Source organism: Chiloscyllium punctatum, chromosome 5 (genome assembly GCF_047496795.1).
Source record: "Chiloscyllium punctatum isolate Juve2018m chromosome 5, sChiPun1.3, whole genome shotgun sequence".
NCBI classification, from domain to species: Eukaryota; Metazoa; Chordata; class Chondrichthyes; order Orectolobiformes; family Hemiscylliidae; genus Chiloscyllium; species Chiloscyllium punctatum.
The window spans coordinates 87,965,223-87,989,993 of NC_092743.1; the positions used below are offsets into that span (position 1 = coordinate 87,965,223).

The 24,771-nt window shown below is 39.4% G+C and overlaps 1 protein-coding gene across 5 annotated transcripts in view; it reads right to left on the reverse strand.

Annotated features, from left to right (window-relative positions):
* Positions 1-24,282, reverse strand: part of rnf19a (ring finger protein 19A, RBR E3 ubiquitin protein ligase) — a 67,923-nt gene extending 43,641 nt beyond the window's left edge. For 2 of the 5 annotated variants that reach the window (XM_072570704.1, XM_072570699.1), the window contains exon 1: positions 24,024-24,095. The gene's annotated coding sequence lies outside the window, so the exon portion shown is untranslated. Of the gene's footprint in view, positions 1-23,509; positions 23,795-23,846; positions 23,986-24,023; positions 24,096-24,159 lie in introns of those variants that run through there. The other 3 variants (XM_072570703.1, XM_072570701.1, XM_072570702.1) reach the window with 3 other exon arrangements.
* Between the last annotated feature and the right edge of the window lie 489 nt (positions 24,283-24,771).

Below are 24,771 nucleotides of genomic sequence, written 5' to 3' on the forward strand. Positions count from 1 at the left end.
ACCATGCAAAGGGTGGTGAAGGCAGCGTTTGGCACGCTTTTCTTCATTGGTCAGTGCATTCTGTATAATGTTGGGACATCATGTCGCAGCTGTATAGGTCATTGATTAGGCCATTTTTGGAATACTATGTTCAATTCTGGTCTCCTTGCTGCAGGAAATGAGTCGTTGAACTTGAAAGGGCTCAGAAACTATTTTCAAGGATGTTTCCAGGGTTGTATGGTTTGAGTTATAAAGAGAGGCTGAATAGTCGTGGGGCTTTTTTCCCTCTGGAGTATCGGAGGCTGACAGGTGATCTTATAGAGGTTTATAAAATCATGATGGGGATGGATAGAGTGAATAGCCAAGGTCTTTCTCCTAGGTTGGGGTGGGTTTGAAATGAGAAGGTGTTCAGAGTGTGTACATGCGTGTGCAATTGTATATTTTCTTAATTGACATTAAGAGGATCTCTCACAGGAGCAGTATAAAGTAGGAAGTTATTTATCTTAAAAAGGAGAGATAGCAGAAGGGTTTTGACTAATAGGTTGTATGGAATAGAAAGCAATTTTTGTTTTGCACCAAGAACAGTCTTGGCTGACCATTATGATTTAATAGTCTTTATCCTCTCAAAAATACATTTTGTCACCCAAAAAAAAACATACTTTAGAAAATGGTGGATTTGATTTTTATATTCAGTTTAACTGGCATTGATAGTCTACCAAAACACATACGCACATGGTTTAGCTGCTTTCAATCTTTAATTGAAAAAGTTGACAAATAAGCACAAGCAAAAATAAAACACTCTTTGATGCAAGAATTAGTATAAGTTATAACATTACTAACACTTCAACTTTATCAGTGGAAAAAATGCAACACTAAAGTGAGGCAGTTGTGTCAAACATTTAATGGCAAAATCTGAGTCAAGCATAGCTAGCATTTGCAGTTGCTGACTAAGAAAACATACTAGCCTACATACATTACAGAGTTGACTTTGCTTTTAAATTGTGAGAACACACGGAAATTGTTATACAATTCCCAAGAAATTATAGAGTTCATTTACACCAGAATTTTCATCAATCCTTCTCTTTGGATATAAAAATACTTTCATACACAGCACTATATTCAGAAAATGGTCCCATTACAGATTTTGTATGAACTGGAGCATGAAGGAAACTCATGCATGAAGGGGCGACAACTTTGGAGATTGAAACAGAAATAAACACAAGGAAGGAGATTTCAGACACAAGTCACAGCAGCTTCTAGGGGCTCAATGTCCTAATGTTCTTTTTAAAATTAAAGGTAGTTAATATTTTGAGAGCACAGTTTAGAGCAAGATCAGGGAAGTTGCAGTCGATATCCCAGCACACTTAAAAGTTGTCACCTTTGCTAATTAGGTATCCAGTTTCCATGCAGACATTTCCTGCAGAAATCACTTTTGAGCAAGCAGGAGTGATCACATTTATTTCCATTCTGTTCCAACCACGACCCCCATCGGCCTGTAAATAGTGAATGTTGTTCTGGAAATAAATTCAGTGCACTAAGGTCAAATCAGGTATTTCCTTGATTTAAAGGATAGAGAATCACACAACACATTCAATGTAATCACTGGGTTAGTGAAACCAGATGCTGCCTGTTGTATTCTTTTTTTTTCTGCCTTTTTTTTCAACTACCACCTAACTGCAGTAGTGCTTATTTTTTTTCCCCAGCACCCATGGGTGTGTGTGTGTGTGTGTGTGTGTGTGTGTGTGTGTGTGTGTGTGTAGATGTGAGACACACTGTGGCTGGATTCATTAGGGTGCAATGTTATCAGCTTAACTTAAATGAGTTCACTAGAAGGACTTCTGTTTGAGATGAATAAAAATCTACTTAAAGATGTCCCTTGAAAGTACAATTTTTCTTTTAAATTTTGTTCTGATCGAAATGAATGCTGTAATCCAGTCAATAGGAAACAGTTGGATTTTAAAGCTTTTTTTTAAGAAACGGGACTCAATCTAGGTGCATGTATATTAGATATGAATTGTCCGGAATATTCCTTACGTCCACCTTTTCACGAGCCCTTTTGTTTCCAATAACTTGCCAGTCATAACGGTTGCTAACATACCGTTAGTAGCCCTCTCTTAAAAATGCCTTTAATATCTTTGCACACTCCCATCTACCCATATCATCCCTCTATCAAATTCCACCCTTCCATCTCAGGAAACATATTTAATCGCCTCCCTGCTCTATCACCCCACTTAAATCCTCTAGTAAGAGGTTATTTGCAAAGTGTTATACTCCATAGAAACCTGGAATTAGATTAGGTTAGATTACTTGCAGTATGGAAACAGGCCCATCGGCCCAACAAATCTACACCGACCCTCCGAAGAACAACCCACCCAGTCCCATTCCCCTACATTTACCCTTTCACCTAACACTACAAGCAATTTAGCAAGACCAATTCACTTAACATGCACATTTTTGGACTATGGGAGGAAACCAGAGCACCCGGAGGAACCCCACGCAGACACGGGGAGAATGTGCAAACTCCACACAGACAGTTGCCGGAGATGGGAATTGAACCCGGGTCTCTGGTACTGTTCATTTTGTACTTCTGGATGCACAAGAAAATAAAGCAGAAACATGTCTTTCTTGCCTTCAAGTCTTGAAGTTCAAATTATTGGAGAATAAATTTTGCCTTGAAAGTTTGAGATTTCATGCCTACATCAGATCAATGAGTCCTCCCCACAAGAATCTATCAATGCTTCAGTTTCAAAACAAAGAGGGGATTATTAACTGGTGCTTTTTTTAAAACGATAATTTTACAAAAGAAATAATATGTAGTGAGGGAAGGAGAAAGTGGAAACAATTCTTTGAAATATTTTTCATCAGTCATTCACATTCTTTTGGTACAATTTCACTAGTCCCAGATTAGTCTCTACAACTGCACTCCATGGTGTTACATACAAATATAAACAAGGAGTATTAGCAAGGTACTACTTTGGGGCTACAGAATGTTGCATCCGACTGAATCATAAGCTGATGTACATACAGTAGAATGTCCACATCCACGGTTTCAGTTATCTGTGGTTTACCACGGCCCGAAAATATTACATGGAGCATTCCAGAAATAATTCCAGGGGCTGCCATGGAGGTAAATTTCCTATTTAAATGGGAGGGATTGTTACCATCCACAGTTTCAGGTATCCATGGTAGGTCTTGTAACTTATCACCCACAGATAGTTTTTTTTTTGGGGGGGGGGGGGGGCGGGCGGGCAGTGGGAAGCACCTGTACATGAACAATTCTAGAGGGTTCAATGTTCTAAGTACCCCACTGTTTGCTACTAACACTCTAATCAATAAAGTTATTTTTTGGATGGGGGAAAACTACCTGAATTAATAGTTATCCTCTCATTTGTGTCTCATTAAACACAAACTATTGTCATGAAACGAGTGGGGGGGGGGGGGGGCGAAGGTCACAAAATATTAATCAAGTCTAAGACGTTCATTATGCAAAACCATCCATATTTCTCCAAAATATCATTAGTATGAAGAGAAATACAACCATTCCATGTCACTTTATTTGCAATCTCATCTCTTTAAAATATACTATTTTGATTTACAACAGAATTCCACATCGTAACAGAGCAACCAATAAACCTGCATGTGGGAAAATATAAGAAGCTTGATTCCTTACCTCATATTCTGAAATACACCAGGTGTGAAGCGTCAGCCATAAAGAATTGAAAATTTGCAGACATGGTTTAACTTGCATACTTTGCACCTAGCAACTGGCCACAGCTCTAAAAGTACTGAGGTTGAAACGTGAAACATCAAGTTGAAAGAATAGCTATTCAGCTTGTGTTGCTAAATGATTTTAAACATTCAAAATGCTGAACACACTCATGCTGATAACAAAAAAATACCAAAGATAACTGAAGGTCAGAGAGAAATGGTAGACCTTGAAACAATAGTTACAGCAGGTGGATAGTTGTTACTCAATGTACAAAACTTCCTGTTAAATCAGGGAAACATGATACGTACCGGCACAAAAACCATACTTTTCTTAGAATAGGTTGACTATATTTGAATATCAGGTTTGCTGTAAATACATACATTTCCAGATTTGTTTTCTGTAACTGGTTGCTAAAACATTGAAAGCCTGTTTAGTCAATGGGATGATGGTTGATCTGTAGCAGAACAACATTAACCCATGTTTTTTCCATATCCTTTGACACTCTACCTAACAAATGTCTATCAATTGCAGTTTTAAGATTTCAATTGATTCAGAATGCAGAGTTTTGGAATAGATTATTCCAGATTTTCACTACCTTTTATGAAAAAAAGTGTTTTTCATTTTACTCGTGTTGGCCTACCGCCTAGAGCAAAATTAATATCCTCATCCTGGTTTGCGAACTAGAGGAAATAGTTACCCTTCACTTGCCCTATCTATTCTCCCACCAACATTCTAAGCTTGATGATTATTAAACAAGAACTTCCTTGATTTTCCAGACAATAGAGTTTTAAAACAAAATTAATAATGCAGTTATTAATTTAGAAAAAATAATTAGGCCATCCAGCTCAAACTATCAGTGTTCTTTTCCACGATGTAAACCGATCACTTTATTTGCTCTCTGCCAATTCACCCTTTCCACCTGAGGCTAGGTTACTGAAAGGTAAAATCAACTAATAAACTATTATTCATGTGTGAATGCTAAAACACAAGTGAACGAAAGCAGGTATTCACAATCAGGCCAAAATATGCACTCACCCAACCTTTACACAAATTTTCAGCACAGATTAGCAGAAATCGGGAGCACTAACTCTTCTCCTTCTTCTATAGTATTTTGTGTGCGCACATTTGGGGGGAGGGGGGAATTGTTTTAATATAAAAAACAAGCCCTTGGGTACTGAGGACATCTGTAGCATTCCTTTTGCCATTTTGATATGTTAGAAACCAGAGGTTGAACTTACAAAAACTTTCTGACATACAGTTCAACCACTGACTTAAAGCACATTGTCGCTGATCTGCATCCAAATCAGAAATTTAATAATACAGTGCAATGTTAATTTGGAAGGGATTCTGAGGCACAGGATTTACATGCATTTGCAAAGACAAAGACTGATTAGGGATAGTCAACATGGTTTTTTGCATGTGAAATAATGTCTCACTAGCTTGAATGAGTTTTTTTTAAAAAAGAGATGACAAAGGTGATTGAAGGAGGCAGAGAGGTGAACGTTGTCTATATGGACTTCAGCAAAGTGTTCAACAAAGTTCATCATGGCAGACTGGTTAGTAAGGTTAGATAAAATGGGATCATGGGGGAACTAGCCATTTGGATCCAAAACTCGCTTGAAAGTCAGAGACAGAGGATGGTGATAGAGGATTTTCTTGGAGTGAATCCTGTGACCAGTGGTGTGCCACAAGGATCAGTGCTAGGTCTATTGTTTTTTGTCATTTATATAAATGATTTGGAGTGAATATAGGATAAGCGGTTAGCACATTTGCAGATGACACCAAAATTGGTGGTGTAATGGACAGTGAAGATGGTTATCTCAGAGTACAACAGGACCTTGATCAGATAGCCCAATGAGCTGAGGAGTGGAAGATAGAATTTTGATAAATGTGAGGTGTTACATTTTGGAAAGGCAAACTAGGGCAGGACTTATATGGTTTATGGTAGGACCCAGGGGAGTGTTGCCGAACGAAAAGAGCTAGAGGTGCAAATGCAGAGTTTCTTGATAGTGAAGGCAGTGTTTGGCAGGCTCACTTTCATTGGTTAAAACACTGAGTATAAGAGTTGGGAAGTCATGTTACAGCTGTAAAAGACATTTGTGAGACCACTTTTAGAATATTACTAGAACAATTCTGCTCACCCTTCTATAGGAAAGGTGTTGTTAAACTTGAGAGGGTTGCAGGAAGTATTTACAAAGGATGCTGTTGGGATTGGAGGGTTTGAGTTACAGGTAGAAGCTTAATAGGCTGGGGCTTTTTTCTCTGACGCATGGGAAGCCAAGGTGTGATATTATAGAGGTTTATAAAAATCATGAGGTACATAGATAGGTTGATAACCATGTTTTTTTTTCCCTAGGATGGAAGGAGTCCAGAACTAGAGGGCATAGGTTTAAGGTGAGAGGGGAAAGTTTAAAAAAAAGGACTGGAGTAACTTGTTCATGCAAATGGTGGCTCATGTATGGAACAAGCTGCCAAAGAAAGTGATGGAAGTGGGCATAATTCCAACATTTAAAAGGCATCTGGATGAGAATATGAAAAGGAAGGGTTTAGAGGGATGTGGGCCAAATGCTGACAAACAGGATTACGTCAGATTGGATTGGCTGGTCTGTTTCTGTGCTGTGTAACTCTATGACTGTGCATTTAATCCACTTTTTTCCCTTGTTAATGTGATCCCAGAGCACAATTCACTGCAGTGAAGTGCAGAACTTTCTTTCAACCTTATATGAAGGATATTGTTTCCCCAACATGACTTTACAGACTTTTTAAAACTTCAAGTTGATTCGACAGAGTATTTTCTTATTTATTAAACATATTTGCTTGCATCACATTTGCATGCCATGACTTGTATGCCAATTATGAAACCCTATTAGGGACTGTGAACTTCCTAAAATGAAGTTATAGGTTAAAACTTAATTTTCTGGAGGAAAGAAAAAGGCATTTTTCAGCATTTACAATTGCAACACTGTACAACATTCCAGCATAAAGCACTTCTTATATGTTGGGTTCAGGTATTGGTTTCTCTTTTTGTGGCTTGATGTTTTAAGTAGGGTGTGAACAGTTTCATATGCCACATGTACAACTGGTTCTGGAATATGACTTAAGCGGAACTATAAATAAATGCAATAATTTCCCACCATAAAAATGTACGTGCATATCCACAGATTTACTAACAGCAAGTATAGGGTAGCAGGAAGCAAAAAGATGTCTTGGCAGCAAATATATGTTCTAAGTGATTGCTTGACAAGTTACATTAATCAAATTTAACTACAAGCCAAGTAAGAGGTAGTGAGAAATATTATGTTAGGCCTAGTGTGAAACTATTGTAGTCAATGAATGCTAAGAAATATCAGGACTTCGATCTCAATGACATGGAAAGAAAGTACTCCGTGCATCATGACCACGCAAGTGATTAACCGTACATTTATTGGAGCAGCAGGTATATGGGAACACCATCGCCTGTAAGTTCCCCTTCATGCCTCTCACCATCATGAATTGGAAATATATTGCCATTCCTTCAATGTCACTGGGTTAAAATCCTGGAATTCCCTAAGGACATTGAGTGTCTACCTACAGCACATGGGCTGCAGCGGTTCAAGGAAACAGTTCAAGGAAGGTAGCATGCTGAAATTCCTACATAGAGCATCTAAGTTGTACAGATTAAATTTTCACACTCAGAATTTGTTACTGAGGGAAATCAAAGGATGCTAGAAATGATATCAATAGTTCTGCTGTAGGAGGACGTACAGTACTCAGCTCAGAGTATGGCCCAATATCAAAGTTGGAAGCCCCACTATGTGGAAGTTAGTGAGACCATCAGTCTCTAGTGCAATGTCAGTAGTATTTGGATAATCCATAAACAGTTTGAAATGGGTAGTGAAGATGATCAAAGAGATGCAAAATTTTAACTGAATATAAAACAGTACAGCACAGGAACAGGGCTCTTAGGCCTTCCATGTCTGTATCAACCACACTGCCATTCTGAACTAAACTCATCTACCCGCACATCACGTGTGTCCATCTAATAGCAGAAAGTGAGGGCTACAGATGCTGAAGAGTCAAACTTGATAAAGCGTGACGCTGGAAAAAGCACAGCATGTCAGGCAGCATTCAAGGAGCAAGAGAGTTGACATTTCAGGCAGGACACTTCTTCACTGCTGGGGAGGGGCAAGGGGTCTGAGAGATAACTAGATGAGGAACACATCTTCTGCCTCGGGAGCCTACAATCACACAGTACAGAGATTGAATTCACTCATTTCCATATCTCCCCACCCCAACCCAGGTCCAACCCTCCAACTCAGATCCATCCTCTTGAGCTGACCTACCTGTGCAACCTTCTTTCTACCTATCCGCTCCATGCTCCCCACTGATCTATCACCATTACTTCCTACCTTCACCCACCTATTGCCATCCACCTACCTTTTCCCTAGTCCCACCCCATGCCATTTATCTCTCAGCTCCCTTCCCCAGTCCTGAAGAAACATCCTGCCTAAAACACCAACTCTCTTGCTTCTTAAATGCTGCATGACCTGCAGTGCTTCTTCCAACATCACACTTTATCAACTCTGTACGTATCTTTTTCCTATCTAAATGCCTCAAAAAGGTTTTTAGCACATCTGTATCTCCCCAACCCCTCAACATTTTGGTCCAGAAAAAGTATCCTATATACAGTTTAGGAATTCCTCCTCCACAGTATTGTCATTCATTTGAGTTGCCCAATCTATATGCAGATTAAAGTCACCCATAATTACAGATATTATAGAGTCAGAGATATACAGCATGGAATCAGACCCTTCGATCCAACTCATCCATCCACTTGCCAGCACCCAGCCCATATCCCTCCAATCCCTTCCTATTCATATATCCATCCAGATGCCTTTCAAATGTTGCAATTGTACCATTTCCTCTGGCAGCCCATTCCACACACGCACCACCCTGTGTGAAAACGTTGCCCCTTAGTTATCTTTTATAATCTTTCCCCTCTCACCATAAACCTATGCCCTCTAGTTCTGAACTTCCCCACCCCAGGGAAAAGACCTTGTCTATTTACCTTATCCATGCCCCTCATGATTTTATAAACCTTATGAGGTCACCCCTCAGCCTTCGACGCTCCAGGGAAAACAGGCCCAGCCTTTTCAAATTTTCCCTATAGCTCAAATTCTCCAACACTGGCAATATCCTTGGAAATCTTTTCTGAACCCTTTCAAGTTTCACAACATCATTCCAATAGGAAGGAGACCAGAATCGCGCGCAATATTCCAACAGAGGCCTAACCAATGTTCCGTTTTCCTTTACCACATGCATGTCTGACTTCCTGTTTAATGCCATTCCAAACATCTCCATGTCTACATACCACCTCCTGTGCCCCACCCCCCTCCCCGATCTTTGCTCCTTGGTATTTCTCAATTCCACATACATAAATTCTACATTGCCTGAGCTAACATTTTTCCTCCATATTATGTTTATGTCCTCTTGAATCAGCAATGCAACTCCCCACCTTTTCCTTTATGTCTGAAATTCCTAAACACTAAATACTCACAAATGTTTAGTTTCCATCCCTGGTCACCCTGCAGCCGTGTCTCTGTAATTATAGGACTCTGAAAAGTTATCTAGCATGTATTTCAGTAGCAATTTCAGAGTCCTATAAAAGATCACTTAAAAAAAAGTCAGGTTGTGACTCAAATCGTAATTGTGGTTTAACAGTAATAATGGATTCTCATTAACTATACCAGCCAGACAATCTAAAAGAGAGACTACTGCATGCCTATCCCTAACAGTACAAGCAGTCTCCTAGTATTTAACAGCTGGCTTGAATAATCTAAAACCACAGGATTCAGATCATCTTTTCTCTTGTGGTGCATGACATCATTTGAATTGTGTTTCAGCTGTGTAACCACTCAAATCAAATACAATTCTTTATTTGTACCATGTGAAAGGTACACATCTATTGGTGTGTCAACAGGTTTAATTTTCATTAACAGCAACATTAAGACTTGAAGGCATATGAAGAACCCGAAGACATATTTGTTTACTTATGTGGCAGATTCATTATTTAGAAGATTAACGATCACTTAGTACAAACATTTACTAAATTACAGATTAAAAAAAAACAACAATTCAAAATAACCTTACATTCGGCACACTTCCTTTCGATATTCCTCCTCTTACCCAAGGCCACAGAACACCTTCCATATAAGGAATCCAACCATTATGAAACGTAATCCCCACAAACTGCTTAAACTAGGACTGTCTTTAATGCTAGCCATTCATTAAGGCACTTTATTCACATGTTCACTATCTCTGTATTACTAAAATAAAATGTCTCCCCCTTTTATATCTAATATGGGAGGAAAATGTTTTGTCAGTGATCAGACAGATTAAAAGCAAATTTCAAATCTTTATACTATGTTGTGGAAAATAACGGGAGAAAAAAAATGTAAATCACAAAGAATTGGCCCTATTTTGAAATATCTGCTAGGCTTAAACTTCACAGCCACTGAATTTATTATTTAGAAACCTCATTGATGACTTCAAACAAAGGTAAATATTCTCAAACTCCATTTTACACAACCAGATTTGTTCTTCAACATTGTGTAAATACAATAAATGTGCTACTTAACTCTATTTAACTTCACACTTTCGCTGGTAGTTTCACATATTCAAGGATATTTTCCTACTGTTGACATTCCTTACAATGCAATGTAAATAGCTTCCTAGCTTGTGGGGAAAAAACTTTTGTCTACAGTACATCCAAAAGTTCTTCCTGACAAAAGCAGTGCATGTCTCACAAACAGCCCTCCTGATCTGTGCTAGTCTGCATAAGACCACAAAGAATTGTCGTGAAGCTGTTTTTACACTTAAATGGTCATGGGTTGATAACAGCAATAGGGGTCTGGAGAGTTAAAGCAAAAAGTGGTAAACAGTTCACAACTATAATTCAATAACATAGTAATAAGCATTTATTGAGGCACCATAAATAAATAAGTGATAAACAGCAATCCAGGATATTTCGATTGCTTTTTTCTCAAACTACTATTAAGTTTTGGATTTACTTTAAAAGTTATATAGTTGTGAGAAGTTTTTTTTAAAAACTGGGACCTTTGATGTACAATTAATAACTGTAAACCTATTCAAGAAACCACAATTCAATTTAAGGTACAGTGCAACCTCAGTTACCCAAACACCAATCATCTGAATTTCGGAATATCCGAACAAGATCTCAAGGTCCTGATGCTTGGGTAAACTGTGTCATCTGACATTCGATTATCTGAACAAAATACTCCCCGCCTGTGTCATTTGGATAATCGAGGTTGCCCTGTAGATGGTTCTTTCAAAACAAATGGCACTTTCAAACACAAATGTATTTAATGAGTTTATAGCAATAATAATAGCATTGTTTCCTAGTAATCACCATATCAATTAATAATTTACAGTAATCATGAGCACAACGAATATTAATGCTTTTGTGACCAATTTCAGATAGAAGTACTAAGTGAGTGATTCATTCCAGCACTCCTACAGAAGCTGGTCTGCAGCCAACTCAATTCATTCCATATGCTATCAAGAAACATCTGAACACATTAATAGAGCAAAGGTTCCAAGTTCCAACAAAATCCTGTTTGCAATGTTGAAGACCCATGTTTCATAATTAGTCATGCCTCTAGCGAAATTGACCCTACACAACACTAGAATCTACCAGAAATTGGAAAATTGCCCAGGTGTGACCTGTCTATAAATAGAACAAATCGCACGCTACCAATTACATATTGTCAATCAGCATAGAGTGGTGGAAGACAGCATCCATAGTGTTATCAAATAGCACTTATTCACAAATTACTTCCTCACCAATTGGTATAATTTCCACCAGAACCCCTTAGCTACAAACCTTATATAGCCATAGTTGTGGACAAAATTACTGTATTCAAGATGTGAGAATTATTGTCCTTAACATCAAGGCAGCACCTCACCATGCAAGACATCAAGCTGTCTTCCATTGATTTTAATTTTATGAAATCATTGGCTGAGTGATACTTAACACAAGGAAAAGGATTATTGAAGACCATTCACCTCAGCTAAAACTCCTCCAAGCAATGTGCTAGTTGCAGTCATCTTCAGCTGCTTCATCAGGGAACTTCCCTCATGCATAAGATCAAAAGTGGAAATATTTATACATTCCACAAATAAACAAATAGACTGTGCACACCAAATACAGAACAATACCTGCGCCTGAAATGCTGATTTTCTCACTGCACATTCTGGGTAACAACCATTTCTAATGAGAAGAGAGTCTATTTATTTCCTCTTAATATTCGATGGTAATATCATCACCATCATCAACATCCTTGAAGGTGAACAGGATAGGATATGGAGCTGAAATATAATTGGGCCAAGCTACAAATAGTCAGAACACCCAAAGTCTTCCAATAGCTAAAAATCAAATTTAGAAGCATGTTGGAACATATTCCACTTGTCTGGAATCCAACTTTTAAAAACATTTAAACAGATTGACACCATTCAGAAAAACGCATGCCACTTTTTAGATTAGATTACTTACAGTGTGGAAACAGACCCTTCGGCCCAACAAGTCCACACCGATCCGCCAAAGCACAACCCACATAGACCCATTCCCCTAACACTACGGGCAATTTAGCATGGCCAATTCACCTAACCTGCACATTTTTTGGACTGTGGGAGGAAATCGGAGCATCCAGAGGAAACCCACGCAGACACGGGGAGAATGTGCAAACTCCACACAGTCAGTTGCCTGAGGCAGGAATTGAACCTGGATCTCTGGCGCTGTAAGGCAGCAGTGCTAACCACTGTGCCACCGTGCCGCCCATCTTGATTCACTACTTTAAACATTAACATCCTACACTACCATCACACCAATCTCAACAAGCATTGCACAACTTGCCATGAGTTCTTCAACAGAGTGAATGAGCAACCTGCCATTTAAGAACATGAGCACCTCAAAAGCACCACATGTATCATTCTGCTTTCACCACTGTTGCACCTAATACCTTCCATTACAGAAACCTGGGCGTGTCTTCATCCACTGACTGAAGCGGTTCAAGGCAGCAACTCACCACTATAAACGCAATTAGAAATCGGCAATAAATACTGGTCCTGTTAGTGGCACTCACATACCATAAATTTAAAACATAATTAAACCCCCTCCAATATACACATACATTTAAATGATAATCTACTGAAAGAAAATGATCACGTTTAACAATATTATAAGTGAAACTTGATACCAGTGCCCTATATTGTATGCGATGTCTCAAACCTTTCTAACTAAAGCAACACAATTGAAATGTAGTTGTCAAATTATATACATCTGGATTGCTGTTTACCTCTAACTTATAGTGCATCAATAGATGCAAGTCATAATTTCAGATCAGATGCTGCATTTTTGGTGATGACATTAGCTGGCTAAATGCTGGCCAGGATACAAAGTGAAATCAAATTTTCAATTATTTTCTAGGGTCATTTACCTCCACCCAACATTTGGGACCAAAGATTCATATCTTGTCTGTCTAAATTCAATTTCTAAGAGGTAAGATTCAGAAATCATAAAATGTCTTTATGAACATACTGCTGCTGAACATTCCTGAAAAACCAAACTGAACATATGTACTCTTGTATTCCCAAATTAGTCTGGAGAAGCAGCACTCAAACAAAGATTCCCAACCTCTTTACATCACATTCCTTTAAATCAAGAGGGTAGAGACTCCTGCTTCTCATCAGGTCAAAAAAGGAAGCTAGATGCGTGTTTTGAATGGTAACCATACTCAAAAGATTTAGACTTTCATAATCAGGTATTAAGGATCCTCACTGAAATACGATACACTTACCAACAATTGCACTCCTTCACTGTAAAAGAACCTTAAGATAACATGATGTATACAAGAGCCTATTTGAATTGCTGAGTAATTGCTCACTGCAATGCTGAAGGGGTGGCTCCTTCATTCTTTTTTGTTGGCTAATTGGGTCTACAGTTGACAAAGTATGACTGCCCTAGGATAAGTTTAAATTCTTTATTAATTCAATAATGTGGCCCTTTACAACAGCACTGCAGCAAAAAAAAATGCAAAAATAGTTCCATCAAAAGTAGAAAACTCTTTATGAAACATTATTGTGCAATGCTACAAGCCATCAAATACATTAGAAATTACTTGAAAGTCTGTCATCTCACACACAAGAAATTGAAATCAAGGTGCCAGTTTTTATTTCCCATGACAGTCACCATTATGTACTGGATAAATCAGGCCCCATTTTTGCAAGCTTTTATTTGTTTTAGGCCTAAGCCTTGTTATGGTCAGCATGATACATTTATGAAACAGAAAAAGACCTTGCAATCCACTAGCCAGGAGGCAGCTGTTCAATAAGACCCTACAAATGGAGTGGTTCATCATCTACAATAAATTCAGTCCAGAACAGCCTAAAGGGCATGCTGGAAGATTTGGAACAAGGTCTTTTTTGACTAATGAGAAATTAGTTAATAAGTTGTAACTAAGTAGACTTGAGCCTCCAGCATTAAAAACAGGACAATATTGTGAAATCTCGAAACATTAAAAAGTGAGAAATGCAAATTACACAGATTTCTTGGTCTAGAACTGTAACAAACTAGAAAAAACCTGGACTTTTTCTTTAATAATGTTCTGGCTGGCATATTGCAGGCTTGTAAGAGGATGTTAAGAGTTTAACACTCTGAATTAAAGGTTGTCATAAATTTTCCTCTGTTCACTACAATGTATACCAATACTAAGATTCCAAAATGAAAAATAAATATTGAAGTTGCACAATAATTCTGGTCTCCTTCCTATCGGAAGGATGTTGTGAAACTTGAAAGGGGTCAGAAAAGATTTACAAGGATGTTGCCAGGGTTGGAAGATTTCAGCTATACAGAGAGGTTGAATAGGCTGGGGTGGTTTTCACTGGAGTGAGGAGGCTGAAGGGTGACTTATAGTGGGTTTATAAAATAATGAGGGGCATGGATAGGGTAAATAGACAAAGTCTTTTCCCTGGGGTGGGTGAGTCCAGAACTAGACAGCATAGGTTTAGTGTGACAGTGGAAAGCTATAAACGATACCCAAGGGGCAACTTTTTCACGCAGCAGGTAGTGCATGTATGGAATGAGCAGCCAGAGAAATTGGAGGCTAGCATGATTGCAACTTTTAAATGGCATCTGCATGGGTATATGAATAGGAACTGTTTGGAGGGATAAGGGCTGCACATTGGCAAGTGGAACTAGATTAGGTTGGGATATCTGGTTGGCATGGACAAGTTGGACTGAAGAGTCTGCTTCTGTGCTGTACATCTCTATGACTATGACTTTATAACAGATCACTTTGTAAGCAAAAGGAAGTAAAGGTTCATGTTTTGGGTGGGACACTGCATCAGAACTCAGACTGAAGAACACTGTTGTGAGGATCAACAAAAGCAATTTCTTTAGCTATTCCTACTTTCAGGCAACAATATAGTGTTAACTAGTGAATTCATTGGAGTTTCCACGATTAGCCGACTTCTTACCATGAACAGTTAAATTCCACTCTTTCCAAACATATTCTCAGGCTCTATTTGCAAGGCTAATGACATTTATCAAAAACAACCCTAAGCAATTTTCCATAACGTTATGAGTTTTATGATGCAGTTATTCACTTACAAATTGCCTCACAGAAACACAAGACCAAATACAAAGAAACAAGATTTCACTTCGATATCACAGTTTTCATTTTACAGTAAGAAAAATGCAAACATTTAACTGCTCGTCACCATATTCGCAGAGAGAAAGAACGTTATCATGTTAGATAAATCACTGATATCTCTCATAATATGGTTTTATATCAGTGTTTTTTTTTGCTATGCAGTTTGCATGCTTTTCATATTACATTACTGATAATTTGTTACCAACAGCTTGTTGCACCAAGAGTACCACAAAGTATTGTGGTAAGAACTCTCACAAAGTATTTTTTGCATTAAGGCAGACAAAACCCATTCGTAATAAAAATGTTTACAGAAAATATTCTGACATGCACTGTTCGGCCTTCAAGATTTGCAATTATGTAGGATTTGATTAGTCTCTTTACTGGTAACTGAAAGCAAGAGCAGACTTTTGATTAAACTCAAGGAAGGATGGATAGCAAAAGAACAGACAAGACTAGACTAAGTTTACATAGCGTATTACCAGTCTATTTGCACACATTGACATAGACGGAAAAACACAATTAACCCCAAGACATCCAGCATGAAGTAACTTATTCCATCCAATTTTTCAGTTCACCTAAGGAAATATAAACCTGAAGTGATTATCAATGCAAAAAGTGGAAGTTCAAAAGAAAAAGTTTATTAAATCAGAAAAGAGTGCCAGATGTTCTCAGAATGAGTACTTTTCTCCTAAATTGACAAATCGAGTCTCCAGAGCCGAGGGAAAAGCAATTTATACAAATGAGCAAACCTGCACACAGATGAAGTTTGGAATGCCAAAGCTATATGCAAGAGTTTAGAAACAAAAACCTGCAGGAAACTAAGCCAATGTAAAAATCACTTAAAATTATGATGTTGAGCATTTTCCGTGCATATCCTTCTGGGGTTAATCTTCATGGTCCAAGTTTGTGTGTAAATTGCACTAAAACTAAAAATAAATCATGAACACAGTTTCACTGAAAGATATCAGGTCAGATTAAGATCTTATTGAACAGTCACCAGCACTCCCACCAAAGACAGGTATAAAATCTCAAAGCATCCACACAAACATAAAAAGGCTACAGTTGCCAGACATTTTTAATCCAATAATCAAAATATAGTTTATCCCTGTTGGCACAAATAATTCAAATTAAGCAGTTTGATAAAAGCAGCATTCACCTTCATGAACAAGTTGAATAGAAAACTGCAATTGTATTCAGTTTTAAGGCATAGATACAATTCTGTTATTTAAAAACATGTGCAAATTTACTTGCCTGCACAAAATTGCCAAGTTTCTGACGGCTCAATCATTTTGTTGATTTTTTGCATCATCATACAGATTGTCAAAGTACAACAAAAAGATAGTCACTCACATAAGGATTAGTTAATGGGCAGAGAACAGAAAACAGATTATTTGCAGGGTGTAAATTATGGAGTGCCACAGAATCAATACTAGTGCTTCAACTATGTAGAGCTTTTATTACTTACAGAAGTGGACTGTATGCAATAGAGCTTGCTGATGACACAAAGGAGGGTGGGAACTTCAGCAGTAAGGAGGCTACAAACGAATATAGGCCAGTTAAGGTTTTGAGCAAGGTGCCAGATACAAGTGCATAATTATTCACTTTGGTGGTTAGAATGGAAGACACAGATTTTTAAGAAATGGGAAAGATAAATAAATGGAATCATATAGCACGAAAACATTCAGTCCAATTCATCCATTCCTGCCATCCCAATCTGACCTAGTCCCATTGGCTTTCATTTGACCAATATCCCTCTAAACAATTCCATATTCATATACTCATCCAGATGTCTTTTAAATGTTGGAATTGTACCTGCCTCCACCACTTCCTCTGACAGCTGGTTCTATTCATGCATCACCGTCTACACAAAAGAGTTACTTCTCAGGTCATTTAAAATTTTTCTACTCTCACCATAAACTTATGCCCTCTAGCTTTGGACTCCCCACCCAAGGAAAAAGACTTTGGCTATTCACCCTATCCAAGCCCCTCATGATTTTATAAACCTCTATAAATTCACCTGTCACACTCCGGGGTAAAAAGCCCCAGCCTATTCAGCCTCTCCCTATAACTCAAACCTTCCAGTCTCAGCAATATCTTTGTAAATGGGGAGGCGATGCCTAGTGGTATTATCGATAAGCTATTAATCCAGAAACTCAGCTAACCCTGCTATGCAAATTGTGAAATCTGAATTCAGTAAAGAATCTATTGAAGGCAAGCATGCCAAATACCTTCATCACCCTGCAACTCCACTTTCAAGGAACACCACATCTGTAGCCCTAAGTCTCTTTGTTGGTAACACTCCGCAACACCCTATTCATTAACTATACAAGTCCAACTCTGGTTTGTCTTACCAAAATTCAATACCTCACATTTATCCAAATTAAAATCAACCTACCGCTCCTTGGCCGTGGACCCATCTGATCAAGGTCCCATTGTACTCAGATAATCTTATTCACAGTCCCACTACACCACCTATTTTGGTGTCATCTGCAAAACCTATTAACCATACCTCCTATATTCACATTCAAATCATTGGACCCAGCACCGATTCTTGTGGCACACTGTTGGTCACAGGCCTCCAGTCCAAAAAGCAACCCTCTACCACCAGCCTCCTACCTTCAAACTAACTTTATATCCAATTGGCTAGCTTCCCCGAATCTCATGCTAGCTAACCTTACTAACTAGTTTACTATGTTGATATTCAGAGGAACGGGGGAGTTGTTCTACATGAAAGTTAACATGCAGGCCCAGTAATCTAATAGGAAGAAAAATTATATGTTGGTAATTATTGCTAGGAGGTTGCAGTCTTGCTGTAATTGTAGAAAGCATCCAATGAGTATTATACAGGTTTGGTCTACGGACCCAAGGAAGGAAGCAGAGTGTTCACTCAATTGAATCCTAGAACGAGAATGCAACCACATTAAAGGACTGAGAGTGGAACTGGATTATATTCTTTGGACATGGAAAGGATGAAAGGCTTATGCCCGAAACGTCGATTCTCTTGCTCCTCAGATGCTGCCTGACCTGCTGGGGTTTTCCAGCACCACTCTTGACATGGAAAGGTGGTCAACTGATATCATTGAAAAGTACAAGATTCTGAGAGATTTTAACAGAATAGATCCTCAAAGATGCATGTCAAAAAGCATCTTGTTAAACGGTTACAACTTTTTGTAGAATTTATTGAAACAAGGTTAAAGATCATTACCAACTACAACTGCTTGAGTTCCCGGTGTACTCGAGAACTCTGTGGGAAGCTGGAGAAGTGATTGCTGGGCCTCTTGTTGAGATATTTATATCATCGATAGTCACAGGTGAGGTGCCAGAAGACTGGAGGTTGGCAAACGTGGTGCCACTGTTTAAGAAAGGCGGTAAAGACAAGCCAAGGAACTACAGACCGGTGAGCCTGACCTCAGTGATGGGCAAGTTGTTGGAGGAAATCCTGAGGGACAAGATGTCCATGTATTTGGAAAGGTAAGGACTGATTAGGGTAGTCAACATGGCTTTGTGGTGGGAAATCATGTCTCACAAACTTGATTGAGTTTTTTGAAGAAGTAACAAAGAAGATTGATGAGGGTCATGTGATCTGCAAGGTTTGTAGCTCAGGTTGAGGTTTAGGGTGTAGCTTTGCTCACTGAGCTGTAGGTTTGATATCCAGACATTTCATTACCTGGCTAGGTAACATCATCAGTGGCAATCTCCAAGTGAAGCAAAGCTGTTGTCTCCTGCTTTCTATTCAGATGTTTGCCCTGGATGGGGTTCCTGGAGTTTGTGGTGATGTCATTTCCTGTTCGTTTTCTGAGGTTGATAGATGGTATCTAGATCTATGTGTTTGTTTATGGTGTTGTGGTTGGACTACCAGGCCTATAGGAATTCTCTGGCATGTCTTTGCTTAGCCTGTCCCAGGATAGATGTGTTGTCCCAGTCGAATTGGTGGTTTTTTTCATCCATGTGTAGGGCTACGAGGGAGAGAGGGTCGTGTCTTTTTGTGGCTAGCTGGTGTTCGTGTATCCTGGTGGCTAACTTTTTCCTGTTTGTCCTAAGTAGTGTTTGTGGCAGTCCTTGTATGGAATTTTGCAGATGATGTTGGTTTTGTCCATGGGTTGCACTGGGTCTTTTAAGTTTGTTAGTTTTTGTTTGAGAGTGTTGGTGGGTTTGTGTGCTACTAGGATTCTGAGGGGTCTTAGTAGTCTGGCTGTCATTTCTGAAACTTCTTTGATGTATGGTAAGGTGGTTAGGGTTTCTGTCTGTGTTTGGATGTGATCAATATGGACTTCAGTAAGGCGTTCGACAGGGTTCCCCATGGGAGACTGATTAGCAAGGTTAGATCTCATGGAATACAGGGAGAACTAGCCATTTGGATACAGCACTGGCTCAAAGGTAGAAGACAGAGGGTGGTGGTGGGAGGGTTGTTTTTCAGACTGGAGGCCTGTAACCAATAGAGTGCCACAAGGATCAGTGCTGGGTCCACTACTTTTCATCATTTATATAAATATTTGGATGCGAGCAAAAGAGGTACAGTTAGTAAGTTTGCAGATGACACCAAAATTGGAGGTGTAGTGGACAGCGAAGAGGGTTACCTCAGATTACAACAGGATCTGGAACAGATGGGCCAATGGGCTGAGAAGTGGCAGATGGAGTTTAATTCAGATAAACACGAGGTGCTGCATTTTGGAAAAGCAAATCTTAGCAGGACTTGTACACTTAATGGTAAGGTCCTAGGGAGTGTTGCTGAACAAAGAGACCTTGGAGTGCAGGTTCATAGCTCCTTGAAAGTGGAGTCACAGGTAGATAGGATAGTGAAGACGACATTTGGTATGCTTTCCTTTATTGGTCAGAGTATCGAGTACAGGAGTTGGGAGGTTATGTTGCGGCTGTACAGGACATTGGTGAGGCCACTGTTGGAATATTGTGTGCAATCCTGGTCTGCTTCCTATCGGAAAGATGTTGTGAAACTGGAAAGGGTTCAGAAAAGACTTACAAGGATGTTGCCAGTGTTGGAGGATTTGAGCTACAGGGAGAGGCTGAACAGGCTGGGGCTGTTTTCCCTGGAGTGTCGGAGGCTGAGGTTTACAAAACTATGAGAGGCATGGATAGGATAAATAGACATGGGTATATGAATAGGAAGGGTTTGGAGGGATATGGGCCCGGTTTTGACAGGTGGGACTAGATTGGGTTGGGATATCTGGTCGGCATGGACAGGTTGGACTGAAGGGTCTATTTCCATGCTGTACATTTCTATGACTCTAAAGACTTTTGTCAGACAAAAGTTTCACAGACAGTACGAAGGCACTAAAATATTTGTTACACCAATGGTACTACTGAACTCTCAGCTGCCATACAGACCTCTTAATAAATGCTGCGGTTTATGGTACTTAAATATATCTGAAGCTCAATCTCATGCTGATCCACTCCTGCACCTTCACCCCCACCCATTCTCAATTACAATTCTTCAAGCACAAAACGTAGTGTAATTATGGCAAAGAAAAGACCCAATTGTCTTGCACTTCATTTTCCTTCAATGATGCAAGAACCTGAAATGATAATTGAAATATTGTGCTTGAAAAATTACCTTAACATCATATGCAAAATGCAAAATCAACTTGTTACCTTTTTCAATGACATCTGGTTCTTTACAACTTCAATTTGGCAGCAGAGAAAAAATAAAATCCAATTTGCTGTGACCTATCATGCACTCTTACCCAATCTGTCCCTTTACTCTCAGTTCAGTTCAATCTCACTTTTACTTTAGTCTGAAGGGTCACTGCACCCGAAACATTAACTCAGATTTCTCTCCACAGATGCTGCTAGACCTGCTGAGTTTTTCTAGCAATTTCTGTTTTTTGTTTCTAATTTCCAGCATCCCCAGTTCTTTCGATTTTCATGATAGTCAATGGTACAGAACTCTGGTAGCCAAATAAAATTGCACCCTCACGTTTTCAGTCTTTGCATCACCAGAAAGCAATCTTGACCAGAATTAGGAACAAGGACCAACTTTAATCAACATGTTTAGTTCCATTGCTTTTACTGCAATTAAAATTGCAACAAGCCAAAGAAAGGCTTAGGTGAAATTCTAAGACGACCTAGGTTTAAATGGTTCACTATGGTTGAAAAATGTGGTTGTGGAAAAACACAGCAGGCCAGGCAGCGTCCGAGGAGCAGGAGAATCGATGTTTTGGGCATAAGCCCTTCTTAGATGCTGCCTGGCCTACTGTGTTTTTCCAGCACCACATTTTTCAACTCTGGTCTCCAGCATCTGAAATCCTCACTTTGTCCTGGTTCTCTATGGGCCAGGTGACAAAATTTCATCAAAACATTACTCTTTCAACTTGTTCAAAAATCATACAATCCTGTCTAATAACCTTCAAAGATTTTTTGAGATCGTAAAAAATGCATTTAAAAGAAGAACTGAGTAAAGGGTCTAGCAACACCAACATGATGCTCAACGCACTACCAAAAAACATGTCATCACATTCCATCTTAATTCAGTATAATATCGATTGCACTGTGCTAATCTTTATTTTACAACATTTTGCTTCATCCAGACAGTGATTGACTTTGCTGTATGATGCCTTTTTTGTATCTTATTTAAAGAACTAGCAACATTTTATAGACTGTTACCAAAAACATCAATCCAATAAGGTAAAAAAGTTTTTAAAATCAATGTTTATCTAGAAAGTAATGCCAAATTCCATAAAATGTAAGAACTTGTTGAGTTCACACTTTGCACAAAACCAGCCATCTTAAGAAAAAAGCCAGCTGTTGTTTGGGAAAATATAATAGGAAATTTGACACGTCCATTCCACACATCTGGAATTGTTCCAAGGCAGATTCTTCCCTCTCCTAGAATTTGAAACAGATCCTCCTCCGCAAAAATGTAATACTTCACAAACCACTGTCAAAGCCCTCAGACCTGCAAGCACTTGTTTTTAGCATCAGTGCCACATCCTGTTCAGTACTGACCCAACACCAAAATTACTGCTTATGACACACAAATACATATTTAAGATTAAACTTTATTATAGCAAGAGTACTTGGAAGTTGAATGAAAGTCAGCCAAAGATGATAAGCATTGAAAGTAAAAATAGGTCTTCCTTACACTACTTAAAATCTGAAAGGTGGTGTCTGGCTTATCAGTTCTCTTCAGTTATTGAAAAAAACCAGTACAACAGCAGTCATAGGCTGTTTGAGCATCTACGTATAGAACTTTTTATATCCATTATGCAATATGCTGAATGGCAACGTCACCAGACAGCCAGAGGTTAAACGAGAAAGCTTTACATCAAATCTGGAAATCTTCTAGGTCTAAATAGGTCGATGATGTGGAGGTGCCAGTGTTGAACTCGGGTGGACAAAGTTAAAAATCACACCAGGTTATAGGCCAACAAGTTTATTTGGAACTATAAGTTTTCGGACCACTATCCTTCATCAGCTGGCTAGTTTCCTGACAAAGGAGCAATGCTCCGAAAGCTTGTACTTCCAAATAAACCTTTCGGACTATAACCTGGTATGATTTTTAACTGAATAGGTCTAATGCAACTCATTATCACAACTCTCCAGGTACATGCTAATTAAAACATTGCCAGTAACATGTTACTTTATAGTATATGAAAATCTGCAAAGCGGCACAATCTCAAAATACACATTTCTTGAAAGATGTTTAAACCATTACAACTCTAGAGTGAATTATTAGCCATGCATAATTGTGCCCCCACCAAAATAAATTAATAAAATATGCATGAATGCTCAGAGTTAAGGTGGAACATATTTAGTTGTAATCTTAGCAAATCATACTTTGACTATACATTAGGTCAAGTGCACTTCCACTCCCCTCCGTGATCCCCTGCCCACGTCAAATCTTGAGCTTTAGATTGATTAGAAGCGTCGAATGCACTCCATGCTATTTAACAAATAAATCACGCATCCACGACACAACTTTTTTTCAATTTTAAACCATGTGATTTAAAAGGACATTCACGGTTTGCCAGAAGCAACAGATCACTGGCGGAAAATGTAAACATTCTGCGTGAACTTCGCCCCGTGCAGTTTCTAATTTTGTCACCAAGTCTTTTCCGAAGAGAAATAAAAAAAAGACAAGAAAAAAAAACAATCTCACGTTTCAGGTGCTGCAAATATTTGGAAAGTATGCACCCGGATTCCCAAACAAGTTCATTCGAAAGAAAAAAACAGTCCTGGCAATATTCCATGACTTATCCCTTCCAACATCTGTTTCTACTTTACCCTATTGTGAATAGGGGGCGGGGGAAGGAAGTAGAAAAGATGGGAAAAGAATTCAAGATTGCAGCCCCCAGCACGGTGTCTGGGAAAGGAGAAGGAGGAAGGGGAAAGGAGAAGGAGGAAGGGGGAAGGGAGTATGTTTGTACCCAAGAGCCATCCCAGAGAGTACGAGTATCCTCCTTCGGGACCCGGACTATAATGATCCAGACACCAACCGTTTTACATTCCTGGAGAAGGGGGGCCTTGCCCAAGCCAGAGAGGGTCTGAACGATCCAGTGAAAGAAACCCAGACACAGGCCACTCGGATCAGCCCTTGTCTACTCCCGTCCCTCCCCAATCTAAATTCTGCATTCGCCTCCACTCTGGCCCGATTCCTTCCAGCTCACACTCACCAACTGAAGTCTCAGACGGTCCGTCGGTCCCCCCCCGTCTGTCTATCTGTCCACCGCCTCGCAGAGTTCCCTCCTCCGAGATCACCAGCCCCACCCCCCCACACACACACAGGCCGCCGCTCCACCCACTCCGCACCTTCTGCTGACGCGTACGCGCGCATCACCGCGGTCTGCGCGTGCTTGCTCGGCCGTCCATGATGTTCGAACTGATTTGGAGCTGAAATGTCCTTTCTGCACGAACCGCGCAGGGAGGGACGGTCTGCCCTGCTGCATTTCTGAGGAGTGCGCGCAGGGCTAAGCTGTTTACTCACGCGCGAAGAATGCGTAGTTGTTCACCCGGCGGGGAGGGGTCAGACTGGGAGTGGTGCAGCTTCATCGCTCGCCCTGCTTGTTTTAAAATGGATGATCCTTCTCGGAACCGCACATACAGGTTAACTTGTCATGGGCTGAAATGAGGATAAGTCAGTCACAAGCGTCGTAGGGAATTATTTAAGTTCTTTTCTGCCGTTTAAATATCGCATTTCTAGAAAATTGTCTACTTCGGTTTTATTTTAAATCGCTGACAATTGCAAAGAAAGAAGGAAATTACATTTATATAGCATCTTTTGCGACACCTCAAAGTGCTTCGCTGGTCAATGAGTACTTTTTGTACTCCAAACATTTTTTTTAAATACAAAAGTCAGGATGAGGGGCAAACGGCGGGCTGCATAGAGTTTGAGACTATATATTGTACAGCTCTGTGACAGAC